The sequence below is a fragment of the Bactrocera latifrons genome, unplaced genomic scaffold (genome assembly GCF_001853355.1).
Source record: "Bactrocera latifrons isolate USDA-ARS-PBARC rearing strain unplaced genomic scaffold, ASM185335v1 scaffold_472, whole genome shotgun sequence".
Classification (NCBI taxonomy): domain Eukaryota; kingdom Metazoa; phylum Arthropoda; class Insecta; order Diptera; family Tephritidae; genus Bactrocera; species Bactrocera latifrons.
This window is the reverse complement of record NW_017537126.1, coordinates 131,476-144,323: the sequence shown is the minus strand read 5'-3', so window position 1 is coordinate 144,323 and position 12,848 is coordinate 131,476.

Sequence of the window (12,848 nt, the reverse complement as noted above, 5' to 3'; positions counted from 1 at the left end):
TTGGTTAAGGTACTAAACTGAAACTTCTTTATTTCACATTGTTTTATACAATTATTTTCATAAGCCTAGATACAAAGTTTCATCTGATCACATCATAATTAAATAATGTAATTATCAAAATAATATTTGCAGTTAATGTGCAAATGAGCGTATTTCTTATATTTGATAATTTAAAATAATTTCATCTGTGTATGTACATGTACATACACTATAGTGACGTATTCACTTCACACTATACCAAAATGAATCCAATTACTGTGGCACAGCGACTTTTAAATAAACAAATAAAATATAAAACTGCATATCGCTTTCCGCGGCCCAGCAACTGATACTTAATTAATTATCAAAAGTAACAATAAGCGATTCCGTTCGGTCTCGCTCACTTAACATACACAAATAAGCAAGAGCCAGTATAGTCTATATATATAAAATTAAGTGGCAAAACTTCCTGTTCGCATACTCCTCCTAGACGGCTTGTCCGATTTCAATGAAATTTTCAGGGGTGATTGGGGTCTGTTTGTAGGGTGCACATAAGAAATTTAATGTGTGTATCATTGCACGTTTTGCGAAAAGAAAAAAAATATATATATAAAAAAATGATACATCCCGCCTATACAAATTCTCATAAAATAATGTTTTGCCAAAAGATTGGCAGTCCTGTCAAATGCCTTTTACTAATAAAAAGAAACTACTGGCGGATGTTTACAATTAGTAAAAAACATTGATATCGCATGTTGAAATGTCGCAAGCTTTTCCATCAATATTTGGTTGACATGTATGCGAAGATCGAGACCGATCGTGTCAACTTTATTCGATTCAACCAAGCGTTCTGAAGAGTACATCCGAGTATTGCCAGCCACATATATCGGCAGTCCGCGCCATATGCACGAGTATGCGCAAGATGCGATGTCGTATGTGCGCCATTACGGGAGACCGGTTCTGTTCATAACATTCACGTGCAATCCCAAGTGGAATGACATCAAATGCCATTTGTTCCCCGGTCAATCAACAACTGATCGTCACGACTTAACAGCACGTGTATTCAGGGAAAAGTAAAAAGCAATGATGGATTTAATTRAGAAACTTCGTGTTTTTGGAGAAGTTCGATGCTGGATGTACTCGATCGAATGGCAGAAAAGAGGATTACCGCATGCACACATCTTGATTTGGTTAGTTCGCAAAATACGACCAGATCAGATTGATAAAGTCATCTCAGCGGAAATTCCAGATGAAGCAATCGACCCACAATTGTTCGACGTTGTAACAAAARACATGATCCACGGCCCTTGCGACGCTATTAATCCAACGAATGACGGATATCCATTATATCGGCGTCGATCCGCTGAAGATGGCGGTAATTCAACTGTCATAAGAGTTCAGAATCAAGACGTTGATGTTGATAATCGTTGGGTCGTGCCGTATTCACCATTGTTGTCAAAAATTTTCGAAGCGCACATCAATGTAGAATATTGCAACTATGTCAAATCGATCAAGATACCAAACCCAAATACAGCAATTGTTTAACAATACACCTACGGGAMACGGACAAAATTATTTCGCACCCAATAAGTTCTCAAAAACTTAACCCTATTTTAATCAATTTCTTGAACTAGTTGGGCTCAATTCTGAATAATTTGTGATCAGAATAACAAGGTCTTTCTGTAAAGCAGGCCCGATATGTAAGACGTCATTTAAGCTTTTGTGATTTGACGTGGGGCCAGATGCATGAAATACCACATGCAATTTCGTGGTTATACAGACGGGTTTAATGACTGCGTGGTTTGGTAAGTAATATTTCGTATTTCCGGCGTGAATTCAGGTCGGAAGCTGGATTCTTTGTGTATCAGAATATTGTGCTTTTTGTGACATTTACGACACGAGAATTTGCTCACACAGTTCTTTTAGCTATGTGATATGGCCAAGAAATTATAGCATTAGCCATATTTTTTGATTGCGGAGATACGAGTTTCTACATTCATTTGCGAGAAATTTGGGACATTCTCGAATCGGGTGTTGCATTTTGCAGAGCTTACAGCTTTCTGATTCGATATTATGTTGAATAAAGTTGAAATTATTATTCCTTTGAGTATTAGAGGGTCTAGCGACTAGCGTTTCAGCAACTTTTGCATGAAAAGTTTTATATTTCTTTTCATCTGTTCTTTTAACTGTACCGATGTGGAATGGGAGTAATTTTGCTACTGAAGCTTTGAATTTTTCTACAGATAGGTTAAAAAACTGTCGAAGTTTGACCACGTCAGTATATCTGAATTATATACTAGGGTATATTCAAAGGTTTCAAGAGATTGTTTAGGTAATTTTGAACTACAAAGATGTATCAATATCGGATCTCAGCTTTTCGTTCAATCTCAAGGTTGTTTAAATTGGTTAAAGCGTTGTAAGCTGCAACCTGTTTCCTGAGTCACTTGGGGTATGTAAAATGGGGTCTTTAATTGTGTGCAACATTTCTCTAGGCAAGTATGAAACCATCATTTGTTAGGGGTACGTTTTGAATAACCTCTCTTGCTTCTCCTCGGGTCTTTTGAGTAAGGTGAAAGAATCTTTCAATATTACTAATACTTGGGTTTCGGATATACATCTCCGTAAAAGATGTCGGTGTCGCATGGTGGAAGGTAAACAGCAGGAGCGAATTCCATCATCGTGCCTTCTGAAGTCCTCTCGTTAATGGGTTGAGTTGACATCTGTGTTTTACGCGTATCTACATCTTCCTTGATGAAATCTAAGCAAGAGAGGTACATTTGATAGCTTTTTCGGTATTTATCTTTCACTTTAAAAAAATCGATGGTTTCAATACTTTCGCGAGAAATTCTCCTAATCGCACATATGAGTGCTCTGCTTTTTCATACAGCGAATTTAGTTCGACCATTTTAATTTCTAGAGTGTGAACCGATTCATCTTCATTTTGGGTCTGAAAATGGTCTTCCACGAATTTAATTAAATCCTTTGTTGTAATTTTGAAATCTTTCATTTCCATAGTTGGGTAAGATATACCCAACTATATCCCAATATTTGGATTGAAGAACTAGAAAAATGTAAGAAAACAAACTTTAAAAACTTTTCGTTTGGTGATTTAATTATTTTCAAAATTTCAAATTAGTTTCCTTACTTTCCTCTCTTTGATGTCCGATGATTAATATTTATGTGAAATTATTCAATTTCCGATAAATTGTAGGAAAAATATTGATTAATAAATTTTTGCAGGGTTCGTATTGGGTATTTGACTTTTGACGTGCCTTTCACTAACATTTTTTGTTACCAACGAGATATGTAATTGCGGGTGTCTATTTATTTATACTCTTTGACCAAAAAATAAGGTAACATTTGAATTTAAACTGCGCGCGTCGAAGGATTTGGAGAACTAGTTTTTTAGGTTGGTAGTACTATCAGTCACTGTCAGTCACATTTATCAAATTTCATGTCAAGACATTCATTAGTGTTTGATATACGCGTCGCTTTGTGAGCGTTTTGTGAGATTTTTTCGTTTTTTGCGATGTCGAAATTTGTTGAGCAAAGAATTTGCATTAAATGATCATTTCGCCAAAAACTCAACCCATATCGTTTCGCAACCACCGTATTCACTTGATCTGGCACCATGCAACTTCTGGTTGTTCACCAAGCTCGAAAGACCGCTCCGGGGACACCGTTTTTATACGATATTCAGCCGCAGCGAAGACGGAACTGAAGGCCATCGCGGAAAGTGACACCACAACCAGTGTTTCGAAGATTGGAAAATCCGTTGGCATAATGTACTACATCTAGTGGGGATTACTTTGAAGGGGATGAAATTGATTTGGAAGAATAAATAAAGAATTTTCAAAATAAATACAATATCACCTTTTTTGGGCACAGAGTATATAATTTTAGTTCAACGAAAAAATTCCATAGCCGACGGCAAATGATATGCATATATTTTATTATTGCACTTCTTCTCTTGGGTATGTATATATAGATGTATAATTAAATAGTGCAAATCAAATTTTTGTCATCCCAATAAATCAAATAAATTGCGCTTAAATTTGCTTAAGGACACAGTTGGGAATTTTTTAACAAATATGATTTGCACTTTATATTATTATATAGAAAATATATGGGTCGCACTTACAGTTTTTTCCCGCTTTTTGTTAACTTCGGTTGGTTTTTATTACTTGTTGGGGTACAAGCTTTTTGTTTATTGGTGCACTCATTTAACTTTTAGGTTGGATTCTGGAATTCCACCGATGATGTTGTTGGTAAAATTCAAATTAAGACTTTTTCTTTTAAATATCGCGGATCGATAGAACCGAAAATGTCGGGGTATGTCGACGTATGGGGCTGATTGCGATAATTAAAAAGTAATTCGTTTTAGTTTAAACGTTATAAATTTCTTATTTAATATTTAATTGTGTATATCTGTATTATCAATAATGGTTAATTGGGTTGTTTTGTAGATAGACGTATGCAATTCTATGTTAATTAAATTAATTGTTGTAACCTGCTGTGGGTTCAAATTTCTTTAATTCTGGGTTGATGTTTTTGCTTGAAATGATGATTTGAGGTCAACGCTGTGTTGGCTTGTGTTTGTTCTATCACTTAAGTATAATAAACTTTCACTTAGTTTTATTCACTTATTTAGTTGTCTCTCAGCTTCTTGACGGCGGGATAATATGCCTTTTCTGTCTTGTCTTATTTGTTTCTCCTTTTTCGTCTGTTGAGTGAAGTTGGTGCGATTGATATTCCTCTTCATTACGCCACTATTACTTCATGTAAATCGTGGGAGTAATGCAGAGGAGTATTTGTTTGGATTAAACACTAATATTCCTACACAAACACTTTATTTGGGATCGGATAGGATTTCTCATCACTGGCGTATAGCTTAATTTTATAGAACGTGGACTTAGTTTGTGGTTAAACAAATTTATACTTTAAGTATATTAAACATAGGTATTATAATTAAGTCTTGATTGTGGGTTAGGGAAGGTTTAGATATAAAAAAGCTGTATGCTTTTGGTGGGGAAAAGTCGGAAAACTGGATAATTCCAAGATGTAACTTTTTTTTAAACACATTTTTTTTCTTTTTTTGTTTTTTGCTTTTCTATTATTTGAATCGTTCAAATTTGTCGCTTGCTTTCTTTATTCCGGCTATTCAAAAAAAACTTATTGTAAGTTATTTAGTGAAAACGTTATGTGTGAATTTGTTACGATGCCACGAAGAGGTCGCGCTAATATCGCTCGGCGTTCTTTTCGACTTCAACATACATTGGCAGCCAAGACCACATGACCGAGTACTCCCAGGATGCGATGACATATATGCGGAATTATGGATGGCGGTCAATCAGCAAGCGATCGTCACGATGTCACAGCACGACTTTTCGAACAACAGATACGATGTTTGATGGACCTTATCTTGTAGCAACATATATGAGGTGCTGTTAGATGCTACATTTCAAACTCCTTACGTACAGCTGCAACCAACACCATTGGTTTTCGGAAAGTGCAAAAGAACAGCTGGTACCACAAGAAGTGCCATGTCGCAGCAGAGAGAAAACAGACTACCTACCTCGCAACGTTACGATCGACCACAACACGGGCGGGATGGGATAGATACCGAGAGTTAAAAAGGGAAGCGAAACGCATTTGCAGACAGAAAAAGAAATAGGCCGAAATGCATGAGTACGAAATGCTTGATAAGTTGGCCGACAGGGGTAATGTTTGAAAATTCTACGAAAGAATGCGGCGGCTTACAGAAGGTTTCAAGAACGGAGCATACTCTTGTAGAACCCCCAAAGGTGATCTAGTCACCGATACCCAGAGCATACATAAATTGTGGAGGGAACAATTACCCGCCTGAAAAACAACAAAGCGGCGGGGGCCGATGGATTGCCGGCCGTGCTATTCAAACACGCCGAAAAAATATGGTCGGACGAAAGCATGTCAAACGATTGGAATTTAAATGTGGCTTTAGACCTGGCAAATTAACAACTGACCAGATAGTCACCATGCGCCAAATCTTGGAAAAGCCCCGTGAAAGGAGAATCGACATACACCACCTCTTCGTCGATTTCAAAGCTGCTTTCGACAGCACGAAAAGGAGCTGCCTTTATGCCGCGATGTCTGAATTTGGTATCCCCGCAAAACTAATACGGCTGTGTAATCTGACCTTGAGCGACACTAAAAGTTCCGTCAGAATCGGGAAGGACCTCTCCGAGCCGTTAGATGCCAAACGAGGTTTCTATCTATTCTATTCTATCCCTATCGTGCGACTTCTTCAACCTGCTTCTGAAGAAAATAGTTCGAGCTGCAGAACTAAATAGAGAAGGTATCATCTTCTATAAGAGTGTACAGTTGCTGGCGTATGCCGATGATATCCATATCATCGGCCTCAACACTCGCGCCGTTGGTTCTTCTTTCTCCTGACTGGACAAGGAAGCAAAATAAATGGGTCTGACAGTGAACGACGGCAAGACGAAATATCTACTGTTATCAAACAAACAGCTTGGCTCTCACGTAATTGTTGACAGTTATAACTTTTAAGTCGTAGATAATTTCGTCTATCTTGAAACCAGCGTAAACACCACCAACAATGTCAGGAAATCCAACGCAGGATAACTCTTGCCAACAGGTGCTACTTCGGACTGAGTAGGCAATTGAGAAGCAAAGGCCTCTCTCGACAAACAAAAACCAAACTCTATAAGTCACTCATAATACCCGTCCTGCTATATGGTGCAGAGGCTTGGACGATGACAACAACTGATGAGTCGACATTGCGAGTTTTCGAGAGAAAAGTTCTGCAAAAGATTTATGTGCCTTTGCTCGTTGGCCATGGCGAATATCGCATTCGCTGGAATGATGACCTGTATGAGATACGTAGCGAAAAGAGAAACGACTGGCGCGCTCGCTTAACTCGGTTATAATTGTGTAAGCGGTGTCTACGCTAGTTAAGAAGACCAATGTGGTTCATAGACCTTGTGGACACCACAATCCCACTTCGGTTTATATGTCTGACAAGAGGAATGCACCAAATGACAATGGCAGAAAATTCAGCATTCAATTTAGAAGAGCGAATATCGAAGTTGACAACTCATAGATCGTTCTATATTCACCATTACTGTCTAATTCTATGAATGGTACGGTGTGTGCAAATTTTGGAGAAATAAGCCAGTAACTACAATTGCTAGAACATTTTAATCACTAGAATGCAAATGACGTTCGGAAACCTTTGGCGATAATCCTTTCTACATATCCGCCTTCAAATCCGCGTCAATTATGGGATACGAACAAAAATGACATTGCTGAAGACATTCTGCATCGTCTTGGAAATGGGTCAATTCCGGTTAATACTTCCGGTAGTTTGATATCAATGCCATTCGCCGTTTATCAATTCGCGAAAGATGAACTCATCACGAATATTCGAACATTGGTCAAATTATCGTAAATAAGATTCCTTAAGTGCATGCGTAATGTTAGCTGCCTAAAATACCGATGTTGTTGACATAAACTGAAGGATTCAAAGTCAAATTCCGGGATACTTGCGCTCATACAAATCGATCGATCGTCTTGACGCCGTGAATTATCCAGTGGAATTTCTAAATTCTTTGGAGAGGCTTGATATGCTACCGCATCATTATGTTTCGCAATCTGCATGCGCCGAATCTGTGTAATGGAGCGTGATTGATTGTGACGCACCTATCAACTATGTACAAGGGGCAGAAAGCTTGATTCTACGAATTCCTTTGAGATCTAATAATTTGCCATTTCATTTCAAACTTATTCCGTTTCCAGTGAAAATTGCATTTGAGATGACAATCAACAGGAAACAAGGATAGTCGCATAGTGTGAGGCACAAATTTGGAAATACTATGTTCTTCACACGGCCAGATATACGCTGCGTGCTCACAAGTTGGAAATCAATATTTTCTGTACACCGGAACAGAAACCAAAAAATATTGTTTATCAAGCTGCGTTAAATTAAAAAAAAGAATTAAATGATAAATTCAACTTTCTTTTCATTTCAAAACACACACTTTCAGCTGGACAACGGGTGCGGGGTCAGCTAGTATATAAATAGTTAATATAACATTTTCGTTTTCCGCAACCCGTTTTGGCCTCCCGCCACCCTTATACAACAGAGGTGGCCATGACGTTTTTATTGTGAACGTACAAACTTGGTTACTTTCCTTATTACCATGTAACTTAATATGTAAATACCACCTTTCATCATTTATAATTTTTATACGCATCTATCCAGCAGATATGTATATATGAAAAATTCAACTTTAAAATTCAAATCAAGATATCGTTTACCCGTAATATAATATGGGTGCGATGCTGCACATGTACAAGTTAACGACAGCCTCCACCTATGTAGTAGCTTTACCATAACTCTAAAATTGAATCTGTGGATTTTGCAATTACACAGTCCCATAAATTAAAAATCTTATTCAACGTCTTTGATTATTTAACAATTCGATATGTTTTTTCCGTTCTGAATCCAATAATCCATTCTTATCAAAACTATATCGCTTGTTCTCATAAGAAAGCATAATAGAAACAAGAAAAAACGATAACTTCGGCTGCACCGAAGCTAATATACCTTTCACAGGTGTATTTCTTTTACTAACTATGTGTCCAGTTTGTATGGAAGCTATATGCTATAGTAATCCGATCTGAACAATTTTTGCGAGATTATATTATTACCTTAAGCAGTAATCCGTGTCAAATTTCGTGAAGAAACCACGCCAAATACGAAAGTTTTCAATACAAGCCCTTGATTCCGATCGTTCAATTTGTATGGAAGCTATATGCTATAGTGAGCCGATCTGAACAATTTCTTACGATATTGCAATATTTCTATAAACAATAACTCAAAACAAATTTCGTGAAGATATATGTCAAATGCAAAAGTTTTCCATACCATCACTAGATTCCGATAGTTCAGTTATTATGGCAGGAGTATGCTATAGTAAGCCGATCTGAACAATTTCTTCGTATATTACACTTTTAGTTCGTATATATACAGACAGACAGACGGGCGGACAGACGGACAGGCAGACATGGCAAAATCGACTCAGCTCAATATACTGATTGCCTATGTATGTACATATATCTATAATAGGTTGTCAAAAAGTCTTGCGGTATTTTTTATTTTATTTTTTTATTTTATAACGGCTTGATGACTCATGCCCAGCTCTTGACCATTGCTACGGCTGCTATGCCGGTCTCTTTCGACCAATTCAGCGATTTTATCGCAATTTTCGACGACAGGCCTTCCGGAGTGTGGCGCATCTTCGACTACCTCTACACCAGAACGAAAACGTTGAAACCATCGTTGTGCGGTGGAAATGGCAACTGTATCGGGTCCATAAACTGCACAAATTTTATTGGCGGCTTGAGATGCATTTTTGCCTTTGTCGTAGTAGTACTGTAAAAATGCCATATTTTCTCTTTATTTTGCTCCATGTTTGCGACGCTATAACTCATGAACGACTTAAGGGAAACGACAATCAATCAAACACGTGTTAGCGCGTGAAATATTTCCAAAAAGATATAGCAATGCCTGATCCGACGAATAAAACTAGAACTACGCGCTCTTAGCGTCAACTAGCAAAAATACCGCAAGACTTTTTTTGTCCCTTTATAGGGTCTCCGGGTGTTACAAACTTCGTGACAAAATTAATATACCCTGTTCAGGGTATAGTAATTGTAGCCAAAACAGAACGCTTAACGTTCTGCCGAAATATTCTGAAAAAGCTAACATTGTAATTGACACTTTCTTTATTCTGGATTCAACCACTAGATGATGCTTACACTTCCGCTTTAGTTGTAACTAGTATATGGTATATAAATAGCAGTATTTTGGAAATAAAGTTTTGAATTGTTGATAAAAGCACGTGGGGCACGAAATAAAAAATGCTTGAAAAAATAGTTATGCCTACTAAAAGGAAAAATGAAGGAAAAATAATTACAAAAAATATTTTCAAATAAAATAGTTTAGTAAAAAAAACTATTTGTGCCTACTAAAGTGAAAAATGGAAGAAAAATAATTACAAACATTTCTTTTTTTTTTTGTTCAAAAGAAACAGTTTAATAAAACCTATTCATGTCTAAAACCTATTCATGTCTACCTAGAAAGGCAGCTGAGCCTTCGAAAATAAACAATAATAAGGAAAACTTTTTGTGTCTTAAAAGTGCTTTAAGGGACTAACTGTGACTAAAAACGAGGAAAAGATTTAAAAGGAACTAACTGGGTCAAACAAATAAGTAAAAAGTTTTAGCTGGTCTTAATAAGAGTAACAGTGAGAGAAAAAGTATGACAAAAAACTTGCACAAAAATATATTTACTATAAGTGTGTTAATATAACCAACGACGAAAACAAGCTCAATCGAACAACATACGGAGATAGCAGGAAAAGTACAGCCGGATTTTGATGGAAATTCAGTGAAAAGCAGTAACGGCCAATAAGTCATCTCAAATTTGGACCAAGCAAAAATACTGGAGCAGTTGACAACATGCAACAGAATATATTTGTAAGTTGTATTTAAAATTTACTGTTACTATATGTATTAAAAATGGGAAACAGCCCAACTACCAAATATATGAAACTATCATATTGCGTCTTCTGTAAGGGCGCTAGTGTCCAGAAATTAAAAAAACAAAATAATCAAAGAAAATAAAAATATTATAAATTGTGTCATAGCCATTAAGAACAGATATGTGCAGCATATCCGGGGCTTTATCATCAGACTTGAACACTGGCGTACTGGAAAGAATGATCAATATAAAGAACAAAAAATAAGAGAAGGGTCTGTACAACCAATAAGTAACATAATCAAAAGCTGCGATTCACTAGCCTCGGGGGACCTTCCAGCCTATGAAAGTTTAAAATTCTCTACCATTCACCAACCAAGGCAGTTATAAAAAATTAAAATCTATCCTCCCAATTTAAATCGATAAAATAATAATTAAAGACTCGACCAGCCATATAATAAAGTATATTGAAACGGCGTTCCACCACCGCAAGGGAGACCCTCCGGTTTATACCATAAGCTCGATTCTGAACTCCAGACTCTTCAGAATTCAAGAGGTCCCTTTCTTAAGGAAGGGATGGCGGAAAAAAAATAGATATAAAAATTACCTCAAATTGTTACGGTTGTGGTGAATATAACCCCCTTATAAAAAAAACCCAAAAATACGAAAAGAATATGACAAAAAGGCTAACGGTGACGCTTTGACCGCTTTTTAATGTAAGGGGAATGTAAGGGGATAACAAGGTAACAGAAATTTTAATCAAAATATAAAACCAAAATAACAAATACAAATACAAATATTTAGGTTATTAGGGGTCAAAGCCAAGAAGCACATGGTGTAAAGTTACCAAGAAAAAAATAAGAGAATTATTAAAATATAAATGAGAGCCATTTTTTTAGGCGCAGAGGGGGTCCCCTATCCCTATCTCAAACTTTATGATTTAAAATTAAAATAAAAGTTTAAAAACTCTTGTCGATACGGGAGCAACCTTCTGCTATATCAAGACAGGAGTCTATGACAAAGGAGTATATTAGCCAACTACATATGGATAAAAACCATGAATGGCTATTCCATTATCAAATATTACCACATAATAACCTTGTTTGGGGTTGGGAAGATCTTCGACGAATTGAGGGAATTTGAAGGCATCTGATCTGATCTTCCCCTAGGGTACAATTTCCTTAAAAATATTGAGGCACAGATTGATGTGCTCAATGGGAAAATTTGTTATGCGGAATACAATGTGTTTAAATTAGTAAAGCTTCTCCCATTCTATCCGGGAAAAACTGGCGCACCCTAGCACAACTCAACTCCCCTGAGCAGAACACCAGACTCAACATCTGAAAACAACATGTCCTAATACACCACATCTGGGGACAAATTGGATTTTACCACAGATGATGACAACTATCTAATAACTAACAAAAGGGTTGAATCATCGCTGCTTTTTTTTACTATTCGCTTACACACTGCGCCGCGTCGACACCTTTCGCATATTTACTCCGATTGGTAAATCCACCAGATCTCAACACAATTCGACCGCAGAGTTCTCACGTGTTACAAATAAACTTCTATTTTCCAACCAGTTCCTCCCAGCATCAATAAAACAACCAACTGCTCTTAATCGAACGCCACAACCTTCCGAATTTATTTAGATATATTTAAACATTTTATTGTATTTTAAATATATCAAACATTAAAGCAAAATTGTTTACGAAATTACCCGAGTATTTTCATTTTGCATTTGTGATCGCGGGTCTGAAAATCTTGGAATACCCTAACAAATTGAGGGGCTTAAGCACATTGATATCGAAAAAATTGCAAAAACCATGGATATAAATATTCAAATAATAATAGCAAGGAACATAACGTTTCCACGAACCAAAACAGAGAAAATAATGGTTAACATAAGACAACAACAAAAGGAACAAAAAGTTTCCACAAATCGAGTCGACGGAAGAATTAAATAAATTAGAAACGAGAAGTTTCAATTAAACATGATGAAAATAATAATTATAAAAAATATTTTGGAACAATATTTCAATATTACTAATTTTTCTTATTATTATTCTTATTTCGAAAATATAATGGCTGATGAAAATAGAAATTTTTACAGTAATAACGAACACAACCATAACAGCCTAGGAATTATTACACAGGAAACAGAATCTGAAATTTTGATAATTGCAACTTTATTAGAAAAGTTCAAACAAAATCATTTTAGGCAAAATAGGGGTATAAATGAATTAAGCTCTCTGGATAGATAGCTGAAACAACAGACAATGTCGACTTTGTAAAAATGAATGACAAATTGAACGAACTACTT